The sequence below is a fragment of the Callorhinchus milii genome, unplaced genomic scaffold (assembly GCF_018977255.1).
Source record: "Callorhinchus milii isolate IMCB2004 unplaced genomic scaffold, IMCB_Cmil_1.0 Scaffold19, whole genome shotgun sequence".
Classification (NCBI taxonomy): Eukaryota; Metazoa; Chordata; class Chondrichthyes; order Chimaeriformes; family Callorhinchidae; genus Callorhinchus; species Callorhinchus milii.
In genome coordinates, this window is record NW_024704760.1 from 612576 (window position 1) to 631620 (window position 19045).

Sequence of the window (19045 nt, forward strand, 5' to 3'; positions counted from 1 at the left end):
TAATAATAACAGTAATCTTCGCGTTTAATACAACGCCTTTCAAGCAGAGGACGTCTCAAAGCGCTTTGCAGGATCTGGCTATAAAATGCAGTGACTGTGTATTTCGTTTCGTGCATGACCGAGTGTCTGTGCCTGAGGGTGTGTGTGTGTATGAGGGTGAGTGAGTGAGTGTGTGTGAGGGTGAGTGTGTGTGTGTGAGAGGATGAGTGAGTGAGTGTGTGTGTGTGTGGCACTTGTTACACAGCTCCTGTTATATAACGGTGCTGGTATAACTGAGTCAGTCTCCTTGGTTATATTTGTGCTTGTTGCCTTTGAGGCCTCAGGAGAATGGAGTGGGGTCTGTTCACATTCTGCCAGGCATTCGCTGGAGAAATGGTTACCTTGGATCGGGATAGGGTTTTTCTTCCCATTGTAGTGTCCACAATGTTCACCAGTCGTCAACAAAACCACCAGTCGTGGTTCATTATTTATTGTTTGCCTACAACCTTCTCCCTTTTGTTGACGTGTTGTGTTGTGGAGACGACAGTATGAAATAGGGATCCTTTTCCAGTCAAGGTAACCATCTATAATAACAATAATAAATAAATAATAAATAATCCTTGCATTTGACATAGCGCTTTTCACGTCTTCTAGACGTCTCAAAGCAATCATAATAATAATAATAATAGTCCTTGCATTTAATACAGCAACTCATTCCATCGAGATGTCACAAAGCACTTCACTGGATTTGCTGTAAAATAAAGTGACTGTGTATTTTTTAAGGGTGGAATTTGTCCAGTTTAATGTCTCCAGGACCTTCCTCTTCGACCGCGCCTACGGTCACCTCCCCCGGCTCAGCACCATGCTCTGCCACTGTAAAACGCTCTAGGAACGCTACCCGGGGGAGGATTGAAACACGTTGGGACTCTACCCCACGTGAAGGGCGCTATATAAAAGCTCTACCAATAAGTTGTTGTTGTTGACACCCTCCACCTCCCAATCGTGGCGAGGGATCTTTTCTGCCCCTTTTTGACCCGAATCCCAAAGCTGTGTCACTCAACGACGTCCGCCCAGCAATCATCAGTGAGTTAACGTTCTGCGTTTTGTGTTCGTTTTTTTTTACTGCCAAAAAACCCTACTTTGGCATTCCTGGCTGTTTGGGATTTTTGCGATGCCATCGATGTAAACACCTCCCGGCCGCGCAGAGCTCTGTTAGTTTTGAAACGATTTCACGAGAAATCCGATGCTTTAAACAAGGCAAACGCACTTGCGATGGATTGTTTGTAGTAAAAATAAGTAAAAATAAGCAACGAGTGCAAAGCAATTAACAGAGGAAACACAGAGAGCTGGGACGCTGCAAAGATTGGGTTTTAAACCAGGAGCAATGGGAGACTTCTAGATGATAATTATAACACTAATAATAACAATAATAACTACTGCATTGTGATTACGATCTGAAAAGTATGGAACTAGAGAAAATCGGGGGGTGGGGGGTGGGTGGGTGTGGAGCTAGCTCAGGGCGATGCTGTGGGGAGGGGATGGGCGGGTAAGGGGGTAGCTCTCCCATACCCCATGGGAACACTTTACCACATGGCAGTCAGAGTAAGTGTGTAAGTATCTCAGCCGTCAGCGGCAGCTCTCTATTCTCCACATAATTGTTTGCCTCCCGCTGCTCCATCACAGGCTCCACTTAAACCACGTCACAGACGGGGAGATTGCCTGTTTAACTGCAGGTCTCCCCTGGGCTGCCATCAGCACCGCACAGTGGGATTTATTATCCTCTGATGCTGTACGTCCACACATTCATCTGCTTTTCTGGTCTCGGACTCGCTGAAGGAAACTCTGGTGGAATAACGGAAAGGTGTGGCTGTACTGTTTGCCGGTTTTAATCACCCTCGGGTTATTTTCCACCCACAAAATCCACAGTCACTACACTTTACAGTGTATCCTGTGAAGCGCTTTGAGACATCTCGAAGACGTGATAAGGCTCTGTATTGATAAAGGCTCAACATGTTGGGTCTAGTAGAGAGAGAGAGAGGAGGGCGTGAAGGGGTTTATTGCGTGAAGGGGAGAGTTCCTGACATTCTTGAGTAACTATTATTGAGCATCTCAGCTGTGATACTCTGCCTCGCGTGAAGGACAATTTATAAATGTAAGTTGTCGTCGTTGTTACAGCTCAGGTGTGTATTCAGTTGTCCCTCTGAATGAATCTACAGCAACAACTTGCATTTACTCCGCGCCCTTCACACGAGGTAGCTTCTCGGAACGCTTCATCAGTGGAGCCTGATGTCAAGCCGGGGCAAGGGAGGGGAGGGAGGAGGTGACCGTCAGCACCGTCGAAGAGCAAGGTCTTCAGTCAAGAGCTAAAAGAGGGGAAGGAGGGGGCAAGGCAGTGGGATTGGGGGAGAGGGAGTTCCAAAGCTTCAGGGTGCAGTAGCTGATGGTATCTAGTGAATAGCTGAAGAGGTCACGGCCAGGCCAGTCGATGGGGCTTTGACGCTATTTCCTGCCGAGTCAGTTTTATTGCATGGGTGTGAACACCAATTTCATTGCTCACTGACTGACTGCAGGACTCACTGCAGTCAATTACACACGGCAACAGATAATGGAGATTGAGTTAATGGGGCTGTTGCTTTGTAGGTGCCAATTCTATGGAGTTGCCAATTGACGCCCAATGTATTCCTGTGCGTGTGCAGGGGAGGGGGAGAGGGAAGGGGGTGGTTGATCCTGTGTTTATTTGGGATGATCCAGTAACACGGACAATTACATTTCCATCAACAAAAATCTGATTGAAGGTGTTGCATTGGTCCTCAGTGTGATGTGCATGTGAGAACTGTGATGGTTTAAAGGTGCTTTGACTCCTGGTCTGCGCTGAGTCAGCTGAGAGGAACAACAGAGGATTTAATAATATTATTAATAATAATAGTGCAGTGACAGTATATGTTGTGGGGGATCGCGGCAGCCAACTTGTGTGCAGCAAAGTCCCGCAAACAGCCATGAAGTGAGTGACCGATTATCTCTGGGGGGGGATTGGCGACCAGGACACCAGGATACTCACCTCTCTTTTTCAGTAGTGTTGCAGGACCTTTGATGTCCCTCTGAACAGGCGCAGACGTGAGCTCGGTTTAACGTCCTATCGATCTTCCTGGCTTGGGATTCTCTGACAACGAAACAGCTTTCAGTTTGCGGGATGGTCACAATTTGGACCCAATTAACTGGGAGCTAGAGAGAGGGGTAGAAAGCAGGGTTTCCCCCTCTCCTCCCCACCTCCCCCGCTGTGCCCCACCCCTCCCCCGGCTCGAAGAGGAAGAGGGGAACTTTTCCCAAATCTCGGAGCGTGGGAATAATGTTGAGCACCAAAGGAGGCCATGGACTGACTCTGAGTCCAGACCTGTGCCAGTTGTTATTAATGGCTGATGGTTGTGCTGCTGCACTGCACATTGTGCTCCTGTGGTGCTCGACATCCCTCACAGGCTCGGCCTCAGCAATGCCCATACACTATATTTACCTTCGCTGGCTCCATTTTGTCACTTTATCTTCCCAACACCATTCATTTCTGCCCAACACACGGCGGAAAATAAACTCAGCTGCGTTACAAGGGGAATATCGCCTTGATATATATATATATACATAAATAATAACTCCTCACGGAGATTAATGAGGACTTGTTTTTTGGGGATGTTTATATCTGTTTCTTTTAATTTCTTTGTCTTTTTTCGGGGTGAGTGAAGTTTTAAACTACAACAGGACCAGGAACTCGGGACGTCCTCCCGACGTGAAATGTGCTATACAAATGTAATGTTGTTGTTGTTGAGACGTCAAACCTCACTCCCCATCTGTGCCCTGTTCAAGTGGACGTTAAAGATCCTGCGGTGCTGTTGGAAAAGATTGTCCTGGCCGACAATCCTCCCAGGTAACATCGGTCACGGCTGTTTGTGAGACGTCGCTGTGCTCAAATTAGCTGCCGCGTTTGCCTTTGCAAAACACACAGTCACTACGCTTTACGGCGAATCCCGTGCAGCGCTTCGAGACGTCCTCTTGACGTGATGCGATGCTGTATCAAACTTATCCAGGGGCCTGGAAGAGTTGCCACTCTCTGTTCCAGCTGTTAAACCACACAGAATGCGAGTGTGATGCATGGTGTCGCTATCTCGCGTGCCGCTCGCTGTGTCTCGGAGCGAGCTTGTTTGTCAGCCCTCCTTCCGAACAAAATAAAGACTGCTCATGAGTTTGTCAGCTGCCACCGTCTGACATTTGCTTTCATGTCGGAGGTCTAGACGTGGCTTTGAATGCGTTTGATTCAAGTCAGATAATAGCCGGTTCGCTGTCAGAGGCAGAATGATCAGTTAGAGCCCTAATCACCAGCTGTCTGCTCCTGACAGGTCGTTTCTCTCTCGCTCTTGCAGTTTTGTCCTTTAGTGATGATGATGATGATGATGATGAGAGTTTCATCTCCCTGTTACTGGGGGGAGGGGATGCGGGTGTGGGGGGCATGGGTGGAGAGTGCAAAAGATTTCATTCACTTCACCCTTCTGTCCCGTGGCATCTTTCATTCCCAAAGTATTACTGCCCGACACTCTCAGTCGAGCAGCTCATGAGGGATCTGCCAAGCGACAGAAAACCAAGGTCCATCTAATTCACCTTCACCCTCCTACACAGACAGACGGGACCTTGGTTTAATATCTCATCCGAAGGATGGCGTCTCCGACAACACCTTAGTCCCCAGCACTGCATTTGAGCGTCAGGTTAGACTATGTGATTCCATGTCCTGATGTGGAGGCTTAAACCCACAACCTTCTGACTCCGAGGAGAGAGTGTTACCCACTACGCCAGGCTGACACATGGCATAAATTGGGTTTGATTCCAACCCACTCGGGCTCTTCCAGATCACCCAAAGCTGGAGCTCAGTGGCTGAATGGCTGGTTAGTGCTGGAGTCACCAAAGTATTTAGCTTGACTCTCAATCAATCGGTACCAACTCCTTGTCACCGGGTCGAATGCCTGTTAATCCATTTGCTGTCCGACAATGCTTGCATTGGCCAGGTCCTCACTAAAGGATAAAGGATTTAGGAACTGGTATTATACATTAAAACAACACTGTAATCTATCAGCGAGACCTTATTTAATGAACTGTGTCCTGTTTGCTTTGAAATGCATATTAGATTAAGCATGGTTTTAGCTGCCAAAGGAGTAAACAGGTTCAGAAACCCTTATCATCTTTCTTCAATTACCGTCTTCCCTTGATTTACTGGCTGGAAACCTGGAAAAGTTGCGTGAAGTGGGGTTTACATCACAAAAGCTGACTAATCCTTGTATCTAGGTATCTCAAACACAAGCTCTGCTCAGGAATCATCAAAGGCAGTTCTTAAATTAGCGCATGAAAAGAGAAAGAGCCTGGCATTTTACACCACTGTGAAAAAGCAAGAGAGCTCGCTCCCCCAGGAGCCTGAGATTAAACCTACATACTCATTATCCACTCAAAGCATTGCCTGCACCAAACACCCCTCTCTCCCTTACACTCCAAGAAAAAACAGCGATTAACTCTTTCCTTCTGGTGGGGGGGAGAGAGGGGGGAGGAAAATGCCAACATGGAGGAGTTGTTGGGGAGTGGGGACTCATACGTCGATTGAAGGTGGGTGGGGGAGGCGAGGAGAAGGTAATAATATTAATCCTTGCATTTGATACAGCACCTTATCACATCGTTGAGACGTCTCAAAGCGCTTCACAGATTATACTGTAAAGTGTGCATTTTACAGGGTAAAACACGGCAGCCAATTGCGCACACCAGCGTCCCACAAACAGCCGTGCATTGAGTGATCAAAGTATTATTATAATTATTATTGACATGTCGTGTCCCAAACAGTTGCTGATGCAGAATGACTACACGTTTGCCTACAACAACAGTCACTACTCTGGGTGTCATTGCCTCAAAGCGCTTTGAGATGTTTCCAACGTAATGAGACGCATGAAATCTTGAGAGTGTTTTTTTTCCTTTCCTGGGACTGGGTGGGTGGGGTGGGGGGTTGGGGCTGGGGGTGCGTGTGAAGGAGCCGGAAGTGATTTACACAGTAGCAACAAGCCCTGAAGAGTATGATATACTCACGTTGGGCAGCCATTGTTTGTTTACAGGGAGCCAAACCTGTCTCGCGCTACCTCCCAGGGTCATGGCAGATAACAGCGCTCGTCCAAAACAGCTGTGCCTCTCCCCGCTGTGCACAAACCCCAACGTTTGATGGACACTTTTATTTTTCTGTCCATTTTTCTTCCAATCTTTTCATTCTGTTCCTCAAGACGTTGACTATTTGCATTTGACGCAGCTCCTTACAGCACCGTCAAGACCGCCATTCAGGGCAGAACTGAGTTCCCTCCCCAGCCGAGGGGTCTGGTGGCAGAAGAGAGAGAGAGAGAGAGAGCTGGAGACTGAGATTATCTACAAACAATAACAATCTTGACTGTCCATACCACGCCTTTCACATTGGGAGGATGTTTTATTAAAGCGCTTCATAGGATTTATTGTCAAGTGCAGTCACTGTGAGGTTTGTGGGGGAATGTGGCAGACGATTTTCACACAGCCACGTCCTACAAACAGTAAACTAATGCCCAGTTTAACTGGAGGATTCTCGGCCAGGACATGGCAAGAGAGAACCTTCCTTCTCTTTTCAACCAGCGCCAAGGGATCTTTAACGTCTGACAGAGCACGGACGGGGACTGAGGTTTAACATCTCATCTGAAGGCCGGCATTTCCAAGGAAGGAAAGTGTACTTCTCCTCCAAGAAACCCAGAAATATTTGTCCAATTGCCTTTTAAAAAGCTAATATCGCTCTTCCCAGTCCCCCCTCCCCCATCCCCACACTCCCCGTCTATCTCACTGGCTTGGAATTTGACGAGCTGGTTTGGCCAGTCAGTCAGTCAGTGAGAGTGTGTGTGCGAGTGAGCCATGCGGGAGCGAGTGTAAGATGAGAGCTCAGGCCAGCTGCACCTTTTCATCTGCGGCACAGCAAAGTCACCGAAGGGTTAAGTCAACAAAAACAGGAGAAGCTGAGTTTGGATTTCACAGAAATCTGGACTTCAGCGGAGACTCACATGTCTCTCCGGCAAATTGAAACCATCACACTCGCCGTCTCACAGACATCTGCCTCGCGGTTGTCTCCTCTGTATGTGTGTGTGTGCGCACAGACAAAGAACGTACAGTTCATGCGTTCAGACTGCATCTGCAACACAGGGAGACCATGTGAAATCCATGACAAGGCACTTTGCTGGTTTCACTTAGTGTGTGCTACACCTGCTGGGATCACTGTGAGCCCTCAGACAACACAAGCCAGCCTGTTAACATTGCTTTCCCCCCTAGCCTCCTGCATCCAATTATATCAGGGTGGCTAACCCTCAGCAACCAAGAAGGAGAGACACGTGGCAATAGGAAGCCGGCCTGAGCTCCACTGGCAACGCTTGGCGATGGAATGAGGCCAGGATGCTGCCCTGTCAACGTCTCGTGTGCTGATCGTGGGGGTCCTCAGATTGACGTTGAAGCTCTTGTTGGAGCAATGGAAAAAGCGCAGGGTGGGTTTCTCCCCCGGGGAAGGAATTCACTGTGTAGTTTGTGGCTGAAACTTGGCAGCCAATTGCGCGCAGTAGTGTCCCACAAACAGTTGTGGATTGAGTGAACCAATTTTTTGGGGGGAGGGATTATTACCACGGAAAGCGATCCAAGAATCGACTAACAACTGAGTTCCTACTCACTGCTGGTAAACAGAGGCATGTGTGTGGAGTAAGGAAACTTGCTTTCGCCCTGCCGGGAATTGAACCCGGGTTATCTGGCTTGCGAGGCGAGTGCTCTAACCACTGAGCTACGCGACGTCACAGTAGCTTTCCACATTGAAATATCTCCAACTTGACAACAATTTCCTGTAAAATTGGAGACATTTCAATGTGAAAAGTTACTGTAAAAATGGTATCTGGGAGATAGCCCCCTCCGGCCACCCAGCCATCTATTCCAGCCAGCAAGCCAGCCAGCCCTGCCTCCAACCCAATGACAAGAGGTTCCTGACTGAGCCAGACTGATAGAAATCAGCAATGCTCCAGCCTTGCCCAAAGGCCAGCCCAAGCTCCTCTATTGGGTGTAATACGGTAGCTGGTGAAGAGGAAGAGCAATGCCAGAGGTGGCAAAACCCTCACTTCTCATCCAGTAACAGTTAATCCAGACGGTCTCGGAGTGAACAAAAGAAAGAGCGAGAGAGAGAGAGAGGGGAGAGAGAGCGAGAGAAGGCTCAAAGTTTGCTGGGTTGGAGTCCAGACGAGGCTTGTTGTGTAAGGTCAGCATCTGGCTGGTGTAGGTCAGTAGGTCAGGGGGAGGTTAGAGTAGTTGTTTGGAAAGGTTTCTAAGGGGCCTTTTGCGCTGCTGAGCAGTCACGGTTGAGTAGGCATTTGATCAAACAAGGTTGGGTTCGTTAGTACAGACAGCAGTCATTATCCCAATCAACAGCTTGGCCCAATTATGGTTTCCTCCTCATTATGCCCTCAGCCTCCCAGCGTAACTAGGAGAAAATTAGCAGAGCACTTCACATTGCATAACTTAATGTAAAATGACAGAGTGTGACACAGGACCTTCAGTCTTTCAATTTCAGGCCCTTTCCTGCAGGACTCGTTGCCAAACATCACAGCTACTGCCAAAACAATCTCAACAGGCAGCTGCTTAGAGCTTGGGTTACACACCCTCCTTCCTTCGTTCATTCATTCATTCATTCATCCCCACATGGGGAAATCTCAGTTTGTTTACTTATCCCCTCCCCCTCCCTCCCTTCCTCCCTTGCCTTCCAACAAGTCTCCCCGTGCTTTGAGACATCCTTCTACGATCCCTTCAGCCTCTCTCTCCTGCCTGGGATAGCCAAGGATTAATAATAATCTTTGCATTTGATGTAGTGCCTTATCACTTCTCAAAGCACTTCACAGAATACACTGTAAAGTGAATTGAATGTATTTTGTGGGAGAAACGTGGCAGCCAATTGCACACAGCCGTGTCCCCCATACAGTCATGGATTGAGTGACCAAATTAATTTTTTTTATTAATCATTTTTGTTTTTGAAGGAATTATTACCCCCGGAAAAGCGATCCGCGAATCGACTAACAACAGGGTTCCTATTTACTGCGAGGTACACAGAGGCGTTTGGAGTAAGGAAACTTGCCTGATGTTTTGTCCTGCCTGGGAATCGAACCCAGGTCCTCGATTGCGAGGCGAGTGCTCTAGCCACTGAGCTGCAGGATTCCACTTCTGGGATCCGGACAGACCCTCTCTCTGCACGATTTGGAAATGTGGAAGTTTTTTCGCTCTTTGCTTTGACAATGGGGCCTTTGAACAAGTTACAGGAATAGAGGGAGTTGGTAAGAACTGGGCTAAGTTCTGAAGTGGGCTCTTCAGAGAGACGCTCTCCTGAGACCTGACTTCTATTTTAAACCTGGACGCCGTATTAATAGATTTGCTTTTCACTCCCACCAAACTCCCCGCTCTCCTTCTGGAGAAAACTCCAGCAAAGTGCAGCAGATTGAATCTGACTTTTATTATTTTATAAAAAGATCGACTTGACTAACGCTCGACTAAAATCAAAATTAGCAACGTGTAGAGAGGTGGGACTTTCGTGGCACTTGTTCCCTCGAAACGTCTCAAAGCAATTACTGTGGTATCCAGTGAGTACTAACGTAGCAGCCATTTTGCACATGGTAAAGTCCCACAAACAGCCGTGGGGTGATTGACCGATTTATCGGCGGATGGGGTGGGGGAGGGGCGGTTGTTGACTGGGACTCCAGGAGAAACTCCCTTCTCTTTTTCATGTTGTGTCGCAAGATCTTTAACGTTCGCAGATCAGCCATACAGGACCTTGGTTTAATGTCCCAACTGAAGGATGGGGCCTCTGACAATACATTGATCTCCCAGCACTGGGCTGGAGCGACAGCCTAGACATTGTAGTTAATAATAATAATATTAATAATCCTTGCATTTGATATAGCGCCTTATCACGTCTTCGAGACGTGTCAAAGCGCCTCGCAGAATATACAAAGTCCCTGACATGGGGGTTAAAGCCACATCAGGACCCAAGCTGATAGTCTGATGCGGTTACTGTGTCCGGTGCGGTTCTTACTCAGTGAATCAGATCAGAGAAGGTTAATGGTTCCTTGTGCGGTAGCCGTCAGCGAGAGGAGACCTGGGCTGCTCTCCCACCCAAAGGGGATGCTCTCTGCGCTCCCGTCCTCGCAAGTGAAACATGGCAGTAAGAGCTCTGAGATGTGATTGGAAACGGGAAGCTCGGAGCGGGGGATTGAGTGAAATTGCTTGCAGACCTGGGAGCAGGAGGCTGGTTTGAAGCCGTGTGTAGCAGCCCCAGCTAAAGCTCCTCGGGGATTAGCCAGGGAATTACCTCGTGCCTCGTTGCATGCTGTATAAACAAAACAAATTACTGTGTTTATCTCATTTTAAAAATTGCTTCCTATAACTTCTTCCAAATTGTAGCAGTCTGTAGCTGTCACTGTTACTGCACCGCAACACACTTAACATGGCCACATACTGAACACGGAAACACAGCGATACACTTAACATGGTAACACACTGAACATGGTAACACACTGAACATGGTAACACACTAAACATGGTAACTCACTAAACATGGCAACACCATGATAACTCACTAACCATGATAACACACTTAACATGGCCACATACTGAACACGGTAACACAGCGATACACTTAACATGGTAACACACTGAACATGGTAACACACTGAACATGGTAACACACTAAACATGGTAACTCACTAAACATGGTAACACACTAAACATGGTAACTCACTAAACATGGCAACACCATGATAACTCACTAACCATGATAACACACTTAACATGGCCACATACTGAACACGGTAACACAGCGATACACTTAACATGGTAACAAATTAAACACGGTCACATACTTAATATGGTAACACACTAAACATGGTAACATACTTAACACAGTATCATAGTTATAATAATAATAATCCCGGCATTTGATACAGCGCCTCATCACGTCGTTGAGACGTCTCAAAGCGCTTCACAGGATTCGCTGTAAAGTGAATTGACTGTGTATTTTGTGGCGAAACGCAGCAGCCAATTGTGCGCAGCGGTGTCCCCACAGACAGCCGTGGATTGAGTGATTACATTTTTTTCTCAAAAAAATTTGTGGAAAGACTGAGAGAGGAAGGCATACTTTTTTAGGGGATTATTTACCTCCAGGAAAGAGATCCGCCAATTGACTAACAACTGTCTGTCCAGCGCCTTGGGACGTCCTCCCGATGTAAAAGGCGCAATACAAATGTAATTTTGTTGTTGTTGTTGTGGCACAGTTAACACAGTAACATACATGGTAACCTATTGATTTCAGTGCTGAGCCCATACTTCAGCCCATCTCCCATTTGTGTTCCAGCCATGAACATGGTCCCAGCTTCCAATCCCAATCTCTGATAGACCTCAGGATGTCCTGGCACCTCCTTTGAGGAACAAGAAAAAACACAACCTAACGGTGGGTATAACATCAGAACATCTCACAGTAATCACTGCTGAGTGTAGTGACTGTGCGTTTGTGTAGCTGAATGCAGCAGCCAATTTACATACAGCGACATCCCACAAACAGCCTTGAAGGGAATGACTGATTTTATCGGTGGGGTGGGGGTATTGTTGGCAAGGACACCGATCGAGAAAGAAAGAGAGACAGAGAGAGAAACCCCCTTCTCTACTCTTCTCTGAACAAATAACTTTTATTTGTTCAGAGAGAGTGAGCGAGAAAGGGCTAGAGAGAGAGAGAGAGAGAGAGAAGCTCCTTGTCCTGGATTCTGTCCAACCAGGACAGTAGGAGGCTTGCGCCCATGTGAATCAGGAATAGTGTGTCACCGAAAAAAATGGTTCTCAAATGAGGCCACTTAACAGACACAAGGCTGGCATCCCAAGCCATGCCTAATCCCCAGATTATTGTCTCTAAGTGGGTTATATATTTATAAAAAAAACCTTGTTATTGTAAAAAGCAGAGGCTTGTAACACACAGTGGCACAATTTGGAGACGTTATTTCTTCACGAGTAACCTACAAGAAAACAAGACAAGGTGACGTTTCTGTGTCAATACGAACCAAGTTCCCCAAACAAACCCACTCCAACTGACGTGCTTCACTCTGCCCGAACCTGGGGTTAAAGCCAAAAGGCAATGTATTTGTAACCTGACTGCACTGACGGGCATGGCGAAATGTTGGGCAAGTTTCCTTAGTCGACACACTGTTTATCCAGCAGTCAGTAGGAACCCGGTTGTTAATTGATTGGCAGGTCGCTTTTCCTGGAGTAATAATCCTTTCTAAAAAAAAATAATAATTTGGTCACTCAATCCACGACTGTGTGTGGGAAGTCGCTGTGCGCATTTGGCTGCCGCGTTTCGCCCATAAAACATATATAGTCAATTCAATTTGCAGTATATTCTGTGAAGCGCTTTGAGACGTCACAAAGACGTGATAAGGCGCTGTATCAAATCCAAGGATTATTATATTTTTATTATTTGAGAGTGTGAATGCAGGAGAAGGGAATAGAAGGGTTTGGTGGGGGAGGGGGGGTGGGTTTGGAGAAATTGAGGGCTTGTGTGGAGTACTGTATAGATGCCAGCAGGGACTAGTTGGGCCGAATGGTTTGTTTCCATGTAACTCTGTATAACTTGGCTGTGTCCAACAGTCACCCTCCCCTCTCTCCCAGGTTAATAATGCAAGGGGAAAGATTGCAAAACCCAGACCCATTAGATACACTTCCCAGAAAGTCACAACAGGTCTGAGATAGTTACATCATACAGCTTCAAATTAGACATTGAGATGTTGTAGAGATAAGAGAAAGATAATTAGAGAAACACTCACAGAAAGAGAGAGAGAGAGAAAGAGGGATTCGGAGCGATTTGTTTTTAGTCAGCCAGGTGTCTGACACATGTGCAAACCCCCGATGGAACAATGTGTTTAGTCAGTTGCTATGTTTAGTCCAGTTATCCGCACTGTTTGCTTATCCCACAAAGGGTAATCGGCTCTCGACTGTATCCCAACACAACTTGCACCCTCCACCCCCACCCCCCCCACCTCTCCAGTGAGGCACTCACAAAGTAAACACAGCGACTTTCCGTAAATCACTTTCATTTATGTTTTAATTGATAACAGATTCCTACAAGGAGCGAGCACAGGAACACAGAGCGTAACTCACTCACTGATACAGGCTGTTATTAAATGAAACGAGAGCGGGCAAGTGATAAATAAATCTGACGCTCACTAACACACTCAGAATGGGCCCTCGCTGCACACTAATGTGGCTAAATTGAGTTATCCGGAAAGGGGTGAAATGAATCAATCAGTGTGTTCAACAAGCCAGTCTGGTCATACACTGACTAATGCGCCTGCAGTCTCCCTGTACAAGGCCATTAGCAGCAATAGTCACTGTGTGTGTGTGTGGGAGGGATGGGGGAGAGGGTCTGAAGGAATGCTTTAGTGTGTCTGTGCGTGTGCGAGGGAGAGAATATAAACACGCTCTCTCTCTCTATCGCACTCTGTCACTCTGTTAGTACTCTGAGTGTTAGTGTTCCAGGTGATCAAACGTTGATTAATCAATCAATAAACCTTGGTGTTCCTGTCGGGAATTCTTCAACCCAGGATCCATGGGCGTAGGAACAACAAACAGGTCAGATCCCTCCACTCCCTGCTTGAGGGATGGGGAGGGCGGGGATATGAATATGCTTTGAAATCTCCCCTATATCCGCCGTTGGCAGCTGATCAATGGTAGTGTCCAAACCCAGATTAAATACTCCTGGACTAAATGAGAACTCCCTTCTCTTTTCCAACAGCACCGCGGGATCTTTAACGTCCACCTGGACAAGGCACAGACGTGACACTGGGTTTAACGTCTCAATATCTCCGGCAATATGGCGCTCTCTCCCCCCAGCTGGAACGTCAGACTGGACTGTGAGCTCAAGGAGTGCGAGCCACTGAGCCAGGCTGACACACGGCTGTTATTACATGGGCTGAGCTGTGCCAGGAAATAAAATCTTTTAACGAAATTATAAATGAGAAAACATGCATATTGTTTCAGTTGTGACAAGGGGAGCCATTCATGCAGTTTTCCTATAATACCACATTCCATCCTCCCTTCCCGAAAGATTCTTTTCAAGCGCTGTATTATTTTTTGCTGCATTACAGTACGAATCTTAAGTGAAACGGAAACCGTCTGATATTATTGAGTGTCGAGGAGGCCCTCGTACTCAGCCAGCTATTAATACAGCCGATTTCAAATACCCTTTCCATAGAGAAAGACTTATTTCCAACTTGGCCTCTGTGTCAAGGCCACCCAGGCTCCGTGCTAAGAGTGGAAAACTGTTTGTTGAATGGCCTGTTGTCAAATTGGAGTCCGTTTCATGCCAAACCTGAGCAGCCAAACTCCCCTATTCCCTGCTCCATTTCGTTGCAAAGGAGTTTGCTTGGCTCAGCTATTAATGTTTGCTTCGCAACTGAAAAAAAAATGCACCATCCGAACTTTTTTCAAAGCCAAGGTCCGGGCGAAGTTCATACTTATAATCCTTACATTTGATACAGCGCCTTATCACGTCTTTGAAACGTTTCAAAGCGCTTCACAGGATATACTGTAAAGTGTAGTGTCTGCGTATTTTGTGGGCGAAATGCGGCAGCCAATTGAGCACAGCAGCATCCCCACAAACAGCCATGGATTGAAGTGACCAAATTATTATTATTATTATTAAGAGATTATTATCCCCGGAAAAGCGATCTGCCAATCAACTAACAACTGGGTTCCTACTTACTGCTGGTAAACAGAGGTGTGTGTGTAGAATAAGAAAACTTGACCAACGTCTCTCCCTGCCCGGGAATCAAACCCGGGTCCTCTCGCTTGCGAGGCGAGTGCTCTGACCACTGAGCTACAGGACTCCACAAGAAGATCAGGAGAAGGGAAGAAAAAGAGGGAGAGAAACAAGCCTTTCTTGTGAGTCTTGGTGTGGAAATAACCAGACGGTGTTACCCACGCACACGCACTCCATTTCTCTCTTGTTTTATTTTTTTTGTTTAAAAAAAAATCACCTTTTCCTGGCGTTTGGGATTGAGTTTCAGACTTTCTTCCATCGAATGAAAGAATGCACCTGTAATGCAGAGACCTCAGACTCCCGGGAAAGCTTAGAGTCAATAAACAGTGCTGAATTATTTCTTCACATGGTAATGCGCTTATGTAATGCAATCCACAGTGGCTGAAAACCCAGCTCTGTGATACCATGACCCCTCTCTCCCTCTCTCTTTCTCTCTCTTACTCTCTTCCCTCTCTCTCTCCACCCTCTCACCCCCTCTCTCTCTCACTCTCTCTCGTCTCCCTCTCTATCCCCCTTCTCTCTCTCTCACCCCTTCCCTAACTCTCATTCTCGCTCATTTTCATTCTCTACCCCTGTATCTCTCCCTCACTCCCTCTATCTCGCTTTCCTCCTCTATCTCTCTTTTTCTCTCTCTCCATTCCCCCCCCCACTCTTTTTTGGGTTTAGACAGAGTGTAGCTACCTGTTCTCTTGGGACTTTTAAAAGTGAAATGGCAGTTCAGCAGGTTTTGTTGTGGGAAGCGGGGAGGAATGAGGGCATGTCTGGCTCCGTGAAAAGTGAACCATAAAGATGCTGACCCTGGGGTGAGAGGGGGGAGGGGGGAGAGGAGGGGCGGAGGGGGAGAGAGGAGGGGGGGAGCGAGGGGGAGGGGAGTGGGGAGAGAGGCACAGGCTAAGGAGTTTTTTTTTTCCGAAGGAAGAAAATTGATTGCAGCAAACCCTGTCAAACTCACTCAGAAAGGCCTGAAAGTGTCAAAGTCTGGGCTGAAAATCCACACTTACAAAGAATTTGCGATTTGTCTTGTGAGGAGGGAAATGTGCGAGTAAAGTTGCCCGAGCAGATTGGGTCTGATCAAATCTTCATTAAATGAAATGTCTCAGATTTTATCCCCCCCCCCAAATCATCTGATCCTGTCCGTTTCTGTTGATTTATTTTTTCCCAACTTTCAACAGAGTTTCAATTCAACTGACTCAGTAAACTCTGGGACTCTCTCCCTCAATCCCTCCGTCTCGCCCCCTCTCGACCCACATTCAAATCCCACCTAAAGACCTTCCTTTGTGTTCATGTTTATGGTCACCTCCCTCCTCTCCCCCCCTCCCTCCCTCCCTCTCCCCCCCTCCCTCCCTCCCTCCCTCCCTCTCCCCCTGGCTCCGGGTCAGACTTCGCCTCTGTCAAGCACTCTGGGTCACTATCCCGTGTGAAGGGCGCTATATAAGTACAAGTTGTCATTGTTGTAAAGATACATTCAGTGACACAGGGCACGTGGCTGGGAGGAGAGGCTGAGGTGAGAGGAACATCAGTGGATACACAGTCATAGGATTTACGGGATTTACTGTGAAGTGTAGTGACTGTGAATGTTGTTTGGTCATAGGATTACAGCTGCAGGACTTCACCTTTCCCTTGAGATGTTTCCCTGACTGGAACGTTTCCCTGGTGGGAGCACAGTGTGGAGGGTAAGGGATCTCTCTGACTGCTCTCCTTGCCAGCAGAGGGTGCCCCATTGGGCAGCGGGGCTCCACACATCACCCACCGCCCGCGCTGTGAGGTGCCATCTCACATGTGAAACATGGTTGGGGTGGGGGGTGGTTGGAAATGTGATAGCTTCTGCACGAGACAGAACCAAACTGAACTAAACCCCAGTGCGGCGGGAGGTCAGTGGAGATTGCCAAGAGAGTTAAACTTGATGAACAATTCAAACACAACTGGATGTAAATCAGTGGGTTATGGCTGGGTTAGCGCTCAGTTTACCAGCACAGTGACATCCCTGAAATCAATCCCACTGTAAGTGCGAGTTAGCAGATACTCACAGGACAAACCACAGGCCCCGGAATCCTCATTGTCACAGCCTTCATTTAAGGAGAAAATAAAATCAAATTCCCCAATTCCCCTAATACGAGGTGACCAAAAAATCATGATATCTATCCTATTATCTAAAAATCCCCCAAATATCATAATTTTGTTAAGACTTACGAGACATTGTAATGGTATCACAACTTTTCAGCCACCCTGTAGTCGCTGTGTAATTTGCTTGCCTGTTATCTCCCCCCTCACCGCGATGAAGCAGGTGGTCCCGGGTGTAAGGTGGTCCCGGGGTTCAGGTGAGAGCTTGTTATGATCAGCTACCGCCTGGTTGGAGGACCTGTCAAGGCCGTTTTGCTGCAAACTTTGAAATCCTATTGTTGGTAAAAACGAACCTGATCTGGTGTTTGTTTCCTGGGGATTGTTCGATTCCTTCGAGACGCCCAGAACCAGTAAATACCTGGCAATTCAAAGCTGCTCCACACTGGGTTTGCTGTATGCGATTAATCAGAAACACATGCCACCCTCTCCCATTCTCAATCCTACATGTGTTTTCTTCGTAGGAATTTCCAATGTCTCTCTCTCTCTCTCTCGGCCGCTCTGTCTCTTTACTGCACCAGTGATTCATCTCACAGCTCCTGACAGTCCACTTCCCTGTCAGTTCCCTTTACAGTGGGAATTTATCCTGGGAAACGCTTTGAAACGTCTCAACGAGGTGATAAGGCGTTAGATCAAATGCAAGGATTATTATTATTGCTATTATTATTATTATTATTATCTGAGGCAAGACAGTGATTGACCTGAGTGCCTTCAGGCAGAATAATCACCCCGGTTACCCTCTCCCTCTAACTACGCAGGCTTGAAATTCCATCTGTTCTCAGCCTGGCTGTTGTATAATTTAAGATTGGCCGGAATTGCGTGGAAAATTCCTGAATTGGATCTTAATTTGGAACGCGGTTCCCTTTCAGGGGCTGTCAGCCTGGACAGCGAGCTCGATGCCCAGAAGAGTGGGGTGTGAGGGGGTTTAAACCCACACCTCCCTGAGCCAGGCCTGAGTGGGATTAGGGGGAGGGAGTCTGACATTCTACGAGCTGTTGATCGAGGTGGGGGTGAGGGGGTTTGACTTGAGTCGCTGCTGATTCATTTAAGGGCCACTTCTGTCTCGGTGTTTAGTGGACTCCGTCCAAATGAGATTAAAAATGGTTCCACGCTCCAGAGCCTGGCTCCCGCTTACTGGAAACCAAACTTCCCAGAGCGTCCTTGGAATGTGGTGACATCATCAGGAATGACGTCTCTCTCCGTTTCCCCCCGGATTATCCCACATGGCGAAACCTTAGACAAGTTTCCTTACTCCACACTCCTCTGTTTACCTGGCAGTGAGGAGGAACCTGGTTTTTAGTCAATTGGCAGATTGCTTTTCCGGGGGGAATAATTCCTGCAAAAAAAATATTGATCACTGAATCCACAACTGTTTGTGGGACGCCGCTGTGCGCAATCGGCTGCCACGCTTCGCCCACAAAATATACAGTCACTACACTTTACAGTATATTCTGTGAAGCAATTTGAAACGTCTGGAAGATGTGATAAAGCGCCATATCCAATATTATTTTATTATTATTAACTAGCAGTGAGTAGGAACCCGGTTGTTAGTCGATTGGCTGATCGCTTTCAGGGGATAATAATCTCACCTCAAAAAAAGTGTTGCGGCCCCCACTCCCCCAATCTTCCTGTCACACGAGCGAGCCAGAGGAGAGACCCCCATTGCTTCTCCTTCTTGCAGGGCATTCCCGGACGGATCACATCACGGTCTGGGGGGTGTGGGGGGGAAGCAGTTCCCATTCCGGGGAAAGCAGAGAAAAGCAGAGAAAAAAAAACCTTTCCAGATGCTCATAAAGAAGAGAACAATAAAGAGCTGCTGGATTTACACCCAGCATTCAGCCATGTGGGAACCATCCTCCCACCTTGTGTACCAGGAGCCAAGCCACGGTGGTGCTCCCCAAAACGCCCTCTCCCTGCCCTGCACCCCACAAACTCCTCACCTCCCCTTTCCCCCACCCCCAACCCCAGGCCCTTCCCGTGCTGCCTCCCCCTCCCTGCGCGCTCCTGGTCTCTCTCCTCACCGGCCCCCTCCCATTCTCCCACCATCCG

The 19045-nt window shown here is 47.5% G+C and overlaps 1 long non-coding RNA gene across 1 annotated transcript; it reads right to left on the reverse strand.

The window, feature by feature from the left end:
• Positions 1-4874: 4874 nt before the first annotated feature.
• LOC103182417 lies at positions 4875-7104 on the reverse strand. The gene is made up of 3 exons (XR_488320.1): positions 7062-7104; positions 6082-6360; positions 4875-5028 (listed from the first exon to the last, which is right to left on the reverse strand). It is a non-coding gene; the product is annotated as an uncharacterized LOC103182417 (long non-coding RNA).
• Between the last annotated feature and the right edge of the window lie 11941 nt (positions 7105-19045).